Source organism: Mastomys coucha, unplaced genomic scaffold (assembly GCF_008632895.1).
Source record: "Mastomys coucha isolate ucsf_1 unplaced genomic scaffold, UCSF_Mcou_1 pScaffold15, whole genome shotgun sequence".
NCBI classification, from domain to species: domain Eukaryota; kingdom Metazoa; phylum Chordata; class Mammalia; order Rodentia; family Muridae; genus Mastomys; species Mastomys coucha.
Window position 1 is genome coordinate 135,978,562 of NW_022196897.1, and position 14,000 is coordinate 135,992,561.

General features: G+C 38.1%; 1 pseudogene; it reads left to right on the forward strand.

The window, feature by feature from the left end:
- Window positions 1-12,783, forward strand: part of LOC116091118 — a 16,184-nt pseudogene extending 3,401 nt beyond the window's left edge.
- Window positions 12,784-14,000: the final 1,217 nt, after the last annotated feature.

Genomic DNA, 14,000 nt, shown 5'->3' on the forward strand with positions numbered 1-14,000 from the left:
AGTTTTGGCTATCCTGTGTTTTTTGTTGTTCCAGATGAATTTGCAAATTGCTCTTTCTAAGTCTGTGACGAATTGAGTTGGAATTTTGATGGAGATTGCATTGAATCTGTAGATTGCCTTTGGTTAGATGGCCATTTTTACTATATTAATCCTTCCAATCCATGAGCATGGGAGATCTTTCCATCTTCTGAGATCTTCTTCAAAAACTTGAAGTTCTTGTCAAACAGATCTTTTACTTGCTTAGTTAGAGGCACACCAAGATATTTCATATGATTTGTAACTATTGTGAAGGGTGTTGTTTCCCTAATTTCTTTCTTCATTGGTTTATCCTTTGTGTAGAGGAAGGCCTCTGATTTGCTTGAGTTAATTTTATATCCAGCTACTTTGCTGAAGTTGTTCATCACGTTTAGGAGCTGTCTGGTGGAATTTTTAGGGTCACTTAAGTATGCTATCATATCATCAGCAAATAGTGATAATTTGACTACTTTCCAATTCATATGCCTTTGATCCCCTTATTGTTGTCTAATTGCTCTGGCTAGGGTTTCAAGTACAATATTGAATAGGTAGGGAATGGGCAGCCTTGTCTAGTCCCTGATTTTAGTGGGATTTCTTCAAGTTTCTCTCCATTTAGTTTGATGTTGGCTACTGGTTTTCTGTATATTGCTTTTACTATGTTTAAGTATGGGCCTTGAATTCCTGATCTTTCCAAGACTTTTATCATGAAGGGATGTTGGATTTTATCAAATGTTTTCTCAGCATGTAATGAGATGATCATGTGGTCTTTTTCTTTGAGCTTTTTTATGTAGTGAATTATGTTGATGGGTTTCCATACATTGAATCATCTCTGAGTCCCTGGGATGAAGCCTACTTGATCATGGTTGATATCGTTTTGATGTGTTCTTTGATTCGGTTTGCAAGAATTTTATTGAGTATTTTGCATCGATAAGTCATTAGGGAAATTGGTCTGAAGTTTTCTTTCTTTGTTAGGTCTTTATGTGGTTTACGTATAAGAGTAATTGTGGCTTCTTAGAACGAATTGGATAGAGTGCCTTCAGTTTCTATTTTATTGAATAGTTTTAGGAGTATTGGTATTAGGTCTTCTTTAAAGGTTTGATACAACTCTGCACTAAACCCATCTGGTCCTGGGCATTTTTAGTTGGGAGACTATTAATGACTATTTCTATTTAATTAGCAGATATAGGACTGTTTACATAATCGATCTGATCTTGATTTGACTTTGGGACTGGTATCTGTTTAGAAAACTGTCCATTTCATCCAGGTTTTCCAGTTTTGTTGAGTATAGTCTTTTGTAGTAGGATGTCATGATTTTTTTTTTTTTATTTCCTCAGTATCTGTTGTTATGTCTCCCTTTTCATTTCTGATCTTGTTATTTAGTATACTGTCTCTGTGCCCTCTAGTTAGTCGAGCTAAGGGTTTATCTATATTGTTGACTTTCTCAAATAACCAGCTCCTGGTTTGCTTGGTCTTTTTTATAGTTTTTTTTGTTGTTGTTTCCATTTGGTTGATTTCAGCCTTGAGTTTGATTATTTCCTGCCTTTGACTCCTCTTGGCTGAAGTTGCTTCTTTTTGTTTTAGCGCTTTCAGGTGTGCTTTCAAATTGCTGGTGTGTGCACTTTCCAGTTTCTTTTAGTAGGTACTTAAAGCTTTGAGTTTTCCTCTTAGGACTGCTTTCATTGTGTCCCATAAGTTTGGGTATGTTGTGGCTTCATTTTCATTAAACTCTAGAAAGTCTTTAATTTCTTTTTTTATTTCTTCCTTCACCAAGTTATCATTGAGTAGTGCGTCGTTAAGCTTCCATGTGTATGTTGTCCTTCTATTGTTTATGTTTTTATTGAGGATCAGTCTTAGTCCATGGTGAAATGATACAAGGAATTATTTCAATCTTCTTGTATCTGTTGAGGCCTGATTTGTGACCAATTATATGGTTAATTTTGGTGAAGGTACCATGAGTTTCTGAGAAGGTATATCCTTTTGTTTTAGAATAAAAAGTTGTATAGATATCTGTTAAATCCATCTGTTTCATAACTTCTGTTAGTCTCACTGTGTCCTGGTTTAGTTTCTGTTTCCATGATTTGTCCATTGCAGAGAGTGGGGTGTTGAAATCTCCCACTACTATTGTGTGCAGTGCAATGTGTGTTTTAAGCTTTAGTAAAGTTTCTTTTATGAATGTAGATGCCCTTTGATTTGTAGCATAGAGGTTCAGAATTGAGAATTCATCTTGGTAGATCATACCTTTGATGAATATGAAGTGTCCCTCGTTATCTTTTTTGATTACTTTAGGGTGAAAGTTGGTTTTATTCGATATTAGAATGGCTACTCCAGCTTTTTTCTTGGGGCCATTGGCTTGGAGAATTGTTTTCCAGCCTTTTATTCTGAGGTAGTGTCTGTCTTTGTCACTGAGGTGGTTTTCCTGTATGTAGCAAAATGTTGGGTCCTGTTTATGTAACCAATCTGATAGTCTATTTCTTTTTATTGGGGAATTTAGTCCATTAATATTAATAGATATTAAGGAAAAGTAATTGTTGCCTCCTGTAATTTTTGTAGTTAGAGCTGGAATTCCGTTCATGTGTCTATCTTCTTTATATTTGTTAGAAGATTACATTTTTGTTTCTTCAGGGATGTAGTTCCCCTCCGTGTGTTGGGGTTTTCCAATTACTACCCTTTGAAGGACTGGATTTGTGGAAATATTGTGTGAATTTGGTTTTGTCATGGAATACTTTGGTTTCTCAATCTATGGTGATTGAGAGTTTTGCTGGGTATAGTAGCCTAGGCTGGCATTTGTGTTCTTGTAGGGTCTGTATGACATCTGCCCAGGATTTTCTAGCTTTCATAGTCTCTGGTGAGAAGTCTGGTGTAATTCTGATAGGCCTGCCTTTATATGTTACTTGCCTTTTTTCCCTTACTGCTTTTAGTATTCTTTCCTTGTTTTGTACATTTGGTGTTTTGACTATTATGTGTCGGGAGGAATTTCTTTTTTGGTCCAGTCGATTTGGAGTTCTGTAGGCTTCTTGTATGTTCATGCGCATCTATTTCTTTAGGTTAGGGAAGTTTTCTTCTATAATTTTGTTGAAGATATTTACTGGCCTTTTAAGTTGGAGGTCTTCACGCTCTTCTATACCTATTATCCTTAGGTTTGGTCTTCTCCTTATATCCTGGATTTCCTGGGTGTTTTCAAATAGGATCTTTTTGCATTTTGCGTTTTCTTTGACTGTTGTGTCAATCTTTTCTATGGTATCTTCTGCCCCTGAGATTCTCTCTTCTACCTCTTGTATTCTGTTGGTGATTCTTACATCTATGTTTCCTGACTTCTTTCCTAAGATTTCTAACTCCAGAGCTGTCTCTCTGTGTGATTTCTTAGTTGATTCTACTTCCATTTTTAGGTCCTGGATGATTTTGCTCAATTCCTTTCCCTGTTTGTTTGTGTTTTCCTGTCATTCTTTAAGAGATTTTTGTGTTTCCTCTTTCAGGACTTCTACTTGTTTATTCGCGATCTCCTCTAATTCTTTATTGGATATTTTTGCTTCCTCTTTAAGGGCTTGTACCTCTTTACCTGTGTTCTGCTGTATTTCTTTAAGGGAGTTATTCATGTCCTTCTTAAATTCTTGTAGCACCATCATGACATAGGATTTTATATCCAAATCTTGCTTTTCTGGTCTTTTGAGATATCCAGAACTCACTGTGGTTGGGGTACTAGGTTCTGATGAAGCCAAGTAGTCTTGATTTCTGTTGGTAGGATTTTGTGTTTGCCCTTCGCCATCTGTTGATCTCTAGTATTTGATGTTCTTTCTGTCTCTGACTAGAGCTTGTTCCTCCTATGTGCCTGTAAGCCTGTGTCAGTACTTTTGGGAGATCAGCTCTCCTCTGGTAAATCCTGGGCATAAATGTGTGAGTACCTTGGTTACAACACTCCCTGGAGGCAGGCTCTCCACTGGCAGGAAAGGGCCAGAAAGGGTTCCTGATCCACCACTGTCACTTGGAGGCTGAGAAGATTCTGACCCTGTAGCCCTGTGACTCCCCTGTGACTCCTGAGGCGTGTGCCTCCTAGCTGGTCCTGCCTTAGAAAGTCACCAGAGAGAAAATCGCGAATCTCACCTGGGTCTCTGGGTTAAATCACTCCCTTGGAGGCAGGCTCTCCACTGGCAGGGTAGTGGCCGAGAGGATTGCAGATCCACAGCTGTCACTCGGAGGCTGAGAGGATCCTGTCCCTGCTGCCCTCTCCACAGAGTTCTTAACATCCTAATGGCTCTTCTAGCCCAAAGTCTCAAACTTCTTCCACAGTCCTCCCCAAAACATGGTCCAGTTGTCACAGGAATACACCACTATGATGGTACCAATTTCTGTATTAGTCAGGGTTCTCTAGGGTCACAGAACTTATAGGTAGTCTCTTTATAATAAGGGAATTTTTTGATGACTCATGGTCTGAAGACCAACTCTCCAACAATGGTCAGCAGCAGCTGTGAATGGAAGTCCCAGAATCCATCAGTTGCTCAGTCCCACAAGGCAAGTAGGTGAGGAAGAGAGAGTAAATCTTCCTTCCTTCAATGTCTTTATGTAGGTCTCCAGCAGAAGGTGTGGCCCAGATTAAAGGCATGTCCCACCATGCCTGGATCTGGGACTTGCTTTGTTCCATATGACTTTGAACTCATTGATCTCCCTGTCTTAATCTAGGATTCATAGCCACTAAGCCTCAAGATCTCCATGCCAAGATCCAGGTCAGAAACTTGTATCTCCCAGCCTCCAGATTAGGATCATAGATGAACCTTCCTGTTCTGGATTGTAGTTCATTCCAGATATAGTCAAGTTGACAACCAGGAATAGCCACTACACCAGGGAAGATGGTTTCAGGAACCCTGGAACTGCAGTAACAGGAGTTTATAAGCCTCCCAACTTGGTAGTAGGATCTGAACTTAGGTCATCCTAGAAGAATATGTACTGAGTGATTTGCCCAACCACATACCACTTTTTAGCAGAATAAACTATATATTTCAAGGATTAAGTAACTATTTAAATAAAAGAATGAATGAAGTAAATCATCCATGGGAACATGGTGTATCAATATTAAAATTTTTCCTTTGTTGAATTTGTACCATAAATTGAATACAATCTGAAGGAAATTCCTAACAATATAAAACTGAAAAGGTGTTTGGTAAGTCAATTGTAAACACTCAGAATTCTCAATACTATTTATTATGAAGACTTAGAACACACTTTGACACAATGTGGCATCTATATTTACTTACAAAGGTTCTTGACCCATTGGAGTCAAACAGTATTGCACATATTTTCATAGGAGAGTACCTTATGCAGTGTGTACCCTACTAGGAAATTTCATGTGCTTTGGGTCAAGTGAATCTCACTAAGTTATATACCCACCAACATGTCTTCCTTTATATGTCATGGTTAAAACCTGCTTAGAAATTACTAACTTACTCACTGTGCTCCATCAGGTCCTTCTTTATAATGATGATCTAGAAAGCTGACTGCCTTAATCTTCAGTCTGTGTGTGGGGGTGTGTGGGTGTGTATTTAGAGATCAGGTTATATAGATTGAAAAAATTATTTTACCATATTAAAAAACACCTTTAAATTATATGAATAAAAGAAACAAAGAAAATTCAAAATCCTTATGTTGTCAGTGAGTAATAAGCAGTCAGTGTTCTACCAAATGTGGAACTTCTGAAGGATCATGACAATAACAGCACAGAGGGAGTAAGAAATCTGAAATGTTCCTTATATCTACATAGTTCAAATCATTGTTGAGATCCTTAGAATTTTTTAAGATTTTATATGCTTAGGCCTTGTATGGAGATTGAGTCAATTTTAATCATTTACAAGAGACATAAGTACATATTAATCAGAACAGTCATTGTAATGCAGGTTCTTTTAGTAAAAACTAACATATGAAACCTGCTTTTCCTTTAACAATGAAGCCTGAAAGGTAAACCTGCTTTCTGTTTCTCAAGCAGAGACTCCTTGATTTTATTAATTAATGAAGTAATAAGGTGCTTGTAGCCTTAGGGGGAAAAGATGATTGCTGTTGCATGACTGACAAAGCTACAGTTAATTTAGCTCTTAATGTGATCAGAGACCTGAGAGGAATAAATTATAATGTGCTATGTATCAATTCAAAGGACATAGACTTGTCCATAGTCTTTACCTAAACAGTCACCCCAAGCTCCTGGGGTCTCTGTGGCAATGGGGCAGACATATACATTCCTATGGAGGAGGAGCATGGGAGGGACTGACATCAAATTTTCTGGGCAAAGTGGAGCAATTGATTCACTTGCATTTGTATGTCCAGGGTTTGGGCCATGCCAGAGGAGTGGGTGGGGCACTGAGGCAGTCTTTCCCAGTGGTTAGCATTAACACAATCAACTGGAGTCTTTTGTTGCTGTGTCTATTATCTTCTCAGATACCTTGTAAGTCATTACTACGATATGAAAATCCCTGTCAGTCATGGTAAGCTTAAACATCTTAAATACCATATTCAGTGCATATCTAATAGGTTTGAAGGCAAAAAGTGTCTACAAACCATATCTGAGTTAAATAATCCTTGTCTGTTTTTATATATTTGCTTATGAAACAGAATGCTACCTAAGGGTTATTCCTATAATTGGCTATATTATATTTAGCATGACTACAATATAGTTTTAAACAAATTAAAGAATTTGATCGGCCATTTTCTCTCTGAGTTTCTGGCATGGGAGCAGCCAGCCGGGAGGCACAGGCCCCACGAGTCACAGGGGAGTTGTAGGACAGCAGGGACAGGATAAGTTCTAGTCAGAGGCACTAAGAACATCTAACACCAAAAAACAAAAGATGGCGAAAGGCAAACGCAAGAATCCTACCAACAGAAACCAAGACTACTTGCCTTCATCGAACCTAGTACTCCCACCACAGCAAGTCAGGCACATTACTTCATTGCTGGTGGGATTGCAAACTGGTACAACTACTCTGGAAATCAGTTTGGCGGTTCCTTTGTATTGGACATAGTTCTACCAGAGGACCCAGCTATACCACTCCTGGGCAAATACCCAGAAAATGCTCTAACATGTAATAAGGACACATGCTCCACCATGTTCATAGCAGCCTTATTTATAATAGTCAGAACCTGGAAACAACCCAGATGTCCCACTACTATTGTGTGTGGTTTAATGTGTGCTTTGAGTGTTAGTAGAGCTTCTTTTATGAATGTAGATGCCCTTGCATTTGGGGCATAGAGGTTCAGAATGGAGAGTTCATCTTGTTAGATCATACCTTTGATGAATATGAAATGTCCCTCGTTATCTTTTTTGATCACTTTATGGTGAAAGTCGATTTTATTCGATATTAGATTGGCTTCTCCAGGTTTTTTCTTGGGGCCATAGGCTTGCAGAATTGTTTTACAGCCTTTTATTCTGAGGTACTGTCTGTCTTTGTCACTGAGGTAGGTTTCCTGTATGCAGCAAAATGTTGGGTCCTGTTTATGTACCCAATCTGATAGTCTATGTCTTTTTATTGGATAAATGAGTCCATTGATAGTAATAGATATTAAGGAAAAGTAATTTTTGCCACTTGTTATTTTTGTAGTTAGACCTCGCATTTTGTTCATGTGTCTATCTTCTTTTAGTTTTGTTGGTAGATTACATTTTTGCATTTTCAGGGATGTAGTTCCATACCTTGTGTTGGAGTTTTCCATTTATTACTCTTTGAAGGGCTGGATTTGTGGAGATATATTGTGTGAATTTGGTTTTGTCATGGAATACTTTGGTTTCTCCGTCTATGGTGATTGAGAGTTTTGCTGGGTATAGTAGTCTGGGCTGGCGTTTTTGTTCTCTTAGCATCTGTATGACATCTGCCCAGGATCTGCTAGCTTTCATTGTCTCTGGTGAGAAGTCTGGTGTAATTCTGATAGGCCTGCCTTTATATGTTACTTGACATATATGTTTTTCCCTTACTGCTTTTAGTATTCTTTCTTTGTTTTGTGCATTTGGTGTTTTGACTATTAGTGGCGGGAGGAATTTCTTTTCTGGTCCAGCCTATTTGGGGTTCTATAGGCTTCTTGAATGTTTACGGGCATCTCATTTCTTAGGTTAGGGAAGTTTTTTGTTGAAGATATTTACTGGCCGTTTAAGTTGGAGGTCTTCATTCTCTTCTGTGTGTATTATCCTTAGATTTTGTCTTCTCATTGTGTCCTGGATTTCCTGGATGTTTTGGATTAGGTTTTTTTTGCTTTTTGCATTTTCTTTGACTGTTCTATCAATGTTGTCTATGTTATCTTCTGCCCCTGAGATTCTCTCTTCTACCTCTTGTATTCTGTTAGTGATGCTTGCGTCTATGTTTCCTGACTTGTTTTCTAAGATTTCTAACTCCAGAGTTGTCTCTTTTTGTGATTTCTTTATTGTTTCTACTTCCATTTTTAGGTCCTGGATGGTTTTACTCAATTCCTTCACCTGTTTTTTGTGTTTTCCTGCAATTCCTTAATGGATGTTTGAGTTTGCTCTTTAAGTGCTTCTACTTGTTTTCTTGTGATCTCCTGTAATTCTTTATGGGATTTTTTGTTTCTTCTTTAAGGGCTTGTACCTCTTTACTCGTTTTCTACTGTATTTCTTTAAGGGAGTTATTCATGTCCTTCTTAAGTTCCTCTATCACCATTGTGAGATACAATTTTAGATCCAATTCTTGCTTTTCCAGTGTTTTGGGATATCCAGGACTTGCTGTGGTGGGAGTACTAGGTTCTGATGAAGCCAAGTAGTCTTGGTTTCTGTTGGTAGGATTCTTCGGTTGGCCTTTCACCATCTCTTAATTTTAGGTGTTTGATGTTCTTAGTATCTCTTGTCCTGTTCCTGCAGCCCTGCGACTCTCCTGCCACTAGTGGGGCCTGTGCCTCCCGGCTGGATGCTTCCAGCTTAGGCGCTCACCAGAGAGAAGATGTCAGATCTCACCTGAGTCTCTGGGTTAAAGTGCTCCCTGGAGGCAGGCCCTCCTCATGGAGGGAAGGGGGAGAGGAGGTCGCTGATCCACCTGTATCACTAGGAAGGCGAGAGGTTCCTGTCTCTGCTGCCCTGCGACTCCCTTGTAACTGTGGGGCCTGTTCCTCCCAGATGGATGCTCCCAGATTAGCAACAATATATTTTCTTATGTACACATTTATGGGATATTTTAGGGTATAGTGACCTGTGATGATGTACATGTGAACTTCACTCAGGAAGAGTGGGCTTTGCTGGATCCTTCTCAGAAGAGTCTCTACAAAGATGTGATGCTGGAGACATATAGGAATCTTAATGCTATAGGTAAGGCAGTGAATTTCCTTTTACTTTTTCAAACTTACGAACAGCTCTTTCTTTGTTATTGTTATTTCTTTTTGTAATTTCAGTTGAAAAGGATGATGAATGAAGGCAATAAGCAATCATGGTTCTAAAGTTCACTGAAGTTAGTATCTTAAATTTTGTGTAACTTCCAGTAATATTATCATAAATTTTTTTGGTCCTATATTTTAGGCTACAGTTGGGAAGATGATAAAATTCAAGAACATCTTCAAAGTTCTACAAGATATGAAAGGTAATATTCAAGTGCCCCCTGGTAAGAGTAGGTTTTGTAAGAAATGTCAGTATGTCCTGAGAGTTTTAAAGAAAAGCAACATGGTTAAAAAAGGGACTTTAAGTTATGGATGATTATTACATTCTCACAGAATCATGTACAACAATGTCAAGTATCTAATTTGTGTTTGCAAGGCATTCTTCTTAGTAAAGAGAGAAGGAAATAATGCCTTAACAGATCTCACCATTTGAATCACAGACCAGTAGAATTATCCTGTAGAACTACCAATGTGGTTAATCTCCTACCCCTAGATATTGCAAAAGATATAGACATTGAGTAGGTGATAATTATGTGTCTAAAATCTTCTAATAAGCATAATCATATAGTTGTAATAATGTTGCCAAATTTTGTGAGATGGACAGTTTATGAAAGTCAAGACAGCTGTTGTGGAGAAACTTTATTCCCTATACCATTCATTTTTTACTTAGGGATGCCATTAGTTACACTGGAAACAAGGCATGTGAACATAGGACTATTGAAAGAAGGAACAACCTCTCCCTGTTCTAGCACAATTAGAAGTATGTAGTACTCCCCACATTGAGTAGGCTTCTAAATGTGCTAAAAGTTTACAAATAATTAGTTTTCCAATGTTATTGGGGATATTTACAAAAACCACACAATGGAAATTTTCTGTGAGTACTAGGTATGTGCAAATTCTTCTGTTTGCCTTGGTAGTGTTACATGATACCCAAATTTATTAATGAAATCAGTGTAGTAAAACTCCGAGTTCTTACTGTTCTCTTCAATTATGTAACAAAACTCATTAAAAAAAAAAAGCATGCTATAAATGTGAACCGTGTCATCAATGTTCTTCCCATCCCATGAATCACACGGATGTAAGCAAAGTGATAATAGATTAAGATCAGATTCTTGTTTACAATTAGACTAAATTATAAAACTTATTCACTGAGATGAAAAGATTCATCTGTGTTTTGAATGTGAGAAAGCTTTCACATATGCCAGTTATCTTTGCAGGCATGATAGAAATCATACTGAAGAGCACCCCTCTTAGTTTATTGAATGTGGGAAAGTTTTTGCATTTCAGAGTCATACCCAAAGAAATGAAAGAATTCATACTGTAGAGAATCTCTATGAAGTTATCCCACATTTTTGAAGCTTATGCATATCACAGTAGTCTCCAAATATATAAAACAACAGTTGCTGGAGTGTGTAACAAATGAGTGTAACCAATGTGGTAGAAACTTTGTATCTCACAGTTCTCTTCAAAGCCATAAAAAGAGTTTATACAGGAGATAAACCTTTTGAATGCAATCATTATGGTAATGTCTTTGCACAAAACAGTCCACTTCTAAGACATAAAAGAATATGTACTGGACAGAAACCTTATGAATGTAGCCAATGTAGTAAACACTTTGCATATCAGAGAGGTTATATCACAAAAGAAAACATACAGGAGAGAAACACTATGATTGTCATCAGTATAATAAAGCCTTTATATTTCACAGTCATCTTCAAGTACATAGAAGAACACATACTGGAGAGAAACCTTTCGAATGCAACCAATGTGGTAAAGCCTTTACTACAAATCATTATCTTCACATACATAGAAGAACATATACTGGAGAACATCCTTTTGAATGTAACCAATGTGGTAAAACCTTTGCAGGAAATTTTATTCTCATAAGACATAAAAGAATACATACTGGAGAGAAACCCTATGAATGTAACCAATGTGGTAAAGCCTTTTCAAGAAACAGTGAACTTCAAATACATAGAAGAACACATACTGGAGAGAAACCTTTCGAATGTAAGCAATGTGGGAAAGCCTTTGCAAGAAAAGATTACCTTCAACTACATAGAAGAACACATACTGGAGAGAAACCTTTTGAATGTAGCCAATGTGGTAAAGCCTTTACAACAAATCGTAATTTTCAAATACATAGAAAAACACATACTGGAGAGAAACCTTTCGAATGCAACCAATGTGGCAAAGCCTTTGCACAAAACCGCACTCTTCAAATACATAGAAGAACACATACTGGAGAGAAACCTTTCCAATGTAACCAGTGCTGTAAAGGCTTTGTAACAAACAGTGCCCTTCGATTACATAGACGAACACATACTGGAGAGGAACAATGTAACCAGTGTGGTAAAGGCTTTGCAACAAATAGTCACCTTCAAGCACATAGAAGAACACATACTGGAGAGAAACCTTTTGAATGTAACCAATGTGGCAAAGCCTTTGCAAGAAACAGTAATCTTCAAATGCATAGAAGAACACATACTGGAGAGAAACCTTTCCAATGTAACCACTGCGGTAAAGGCTTTGTAACAAACAGTGTCCTTCGAGTACATAGAAGAACACATACTGGAGAGAAACCTTTCCAATGTAACCAATGTGGTAAAGGCTTTGCAACAAATAGGGGCCTTCAAGAACATAGAAGATCACATACTGGAGAGAAACCTTTTGAATGTAACCAATGTGGCAAAGCCTTTGCAAGAAACGGTAAACTTCAACTACATAGAAGAACACATACAGGAGAGAAACCTTATGAATGCAACCAATGTGGCAGAGCCTTTTCAAGAAACAGTTATCTTCAAATACATAGAAGAACACATACTAGAGAGTGACCTTTTGAATGTAACCAATGTAGTAAAGCCTTTGCAAGAAATGGTGACCTTAAAGTACATAGAAGCACACATACTGGAGAGAAACCTTTCCAATGTAACCAACGTGGTAAAGGCTTTACAAGAAACAGTGACCTTCAGGACATAGAAGAACACATACTGAAGAGAAACCTTTTGAATGTAACCAATGTGATAAAGCCTTTTCAGAAAACAGTCATCTTAAACAACATAGAAGAATGCATATGGGAAAGAAACCCTATGAGTGTCATCAGTGTGGCAAAGCGTTTTCAGGTCAATCTGGTCTCATATGTCATAACAGAACACATAACACACACAGGAGAGAAACCCCATAAATGCAATCAATGTTGTTAAGACTTTTTTGTTCTTGTATAATAACTACACAGTATTACATTATATAAATGAAACATTTTCTTTACAAATTCATATGTTGAGGGACATCTGGATGGTTACCAGTTTTGGTCTTACAAGTAAAGCTCCTTAAACCAATCACAAAAGAATGCACATGGTATGCATTCTCTGATAAGTGGATATTAGCCCAGAATATTGGAATACACAAAGTACAAAACACAAAGTATAAGAAAATCAAGAAGAAGAAAGACCAAAATGTGGCTACTTCATTCCTTCTTAAATGGGTGAACAAAATACCCTTGCAAGGAGTTGTAGAGACTAACTATGGAGCAGAGAATAAAGGAAGGACAATTCAGAGACTACTCCACCTGAGAATCCTCCTATATTCAACCATCAAATCTAGACACTATTTTGGATGCTAGCAAGTGCTGGATGACAGGAGCCTGATATAGCTGTCTCCTGAGAGGCTCTGACAGCACCCGACTTATAGAGAAGTAGAGGCTCAGAGCCATCCATTGGACTAAGTACAGGGTCCCCAATGAAGTAGCTAGTGAAAGGACCCAAGGAGCTGAAGGGTTTGCAGCCCATTTGGATGAAAAACCATATGAAGTAACTAGTACCCTCAGAGCTCCCAGGGACTAAAACACCAACCAAGGAGTATACATGGTAGGACTGATTGTTCTCGAAGCATGTGTATAGTAGAGGATTGCAAAATCAATCATCAATGGGAGGAGAGGTCTTTGGTCCTGTGAAGGTTCTATTCCCCAGTGTAGGGGAATGCCAGGAGCAGGAAGCAGTAGGGTGTGGGGTGGTGAACAGGGTTAGAGGGGAGGGAACAGGGGTTTGTTTTAGTGTTTGTTTTATTTTATTTTATTGGAGGGGAATCTGGCAAAGAAGACATTTTGAATGAAGAAAATATCTAATAAAACAAACCAACCAACCAAACAAACAAATAAATCTCCTATGATCACAATGCAGGTGTCCTGTGATATGATAGAACACAGGCGGGTATATGCCCAGCAGTTTTATAGGTATGTTATGAGTAGAATTATTCCCAGTTTTCTGAGAAACTGCCAAATTAATTTCCAGAGAGGTTGTACAAGGTTTCACTCCCACCAGCAATGGAGAAGTGTTCTTTTTGCTCTGCATCCTTGCTAGCATGTGGTTTCCCTTGAGTTTTTTATCTTAGCTATTCTGATGGGTGTAAGGTGGAATATCAGTGTCATTTTTATTTGCATTTCCCTGATGACTAAGGATCTATGAAATGAAAGACACACACACACAATTGTTTATTTTTAATTATTCATTTGGCTCAGTAGCTGGGCATACCTAAGACTCCCATGGGAGCATGCCCTTCTGCCCCCAGTACTACTGACTAAATGTTGGGAGCCGTGAATCTTGAGAGGCATTCGCCATGGCAAGATGGCGCCTACTTCCGCTGTT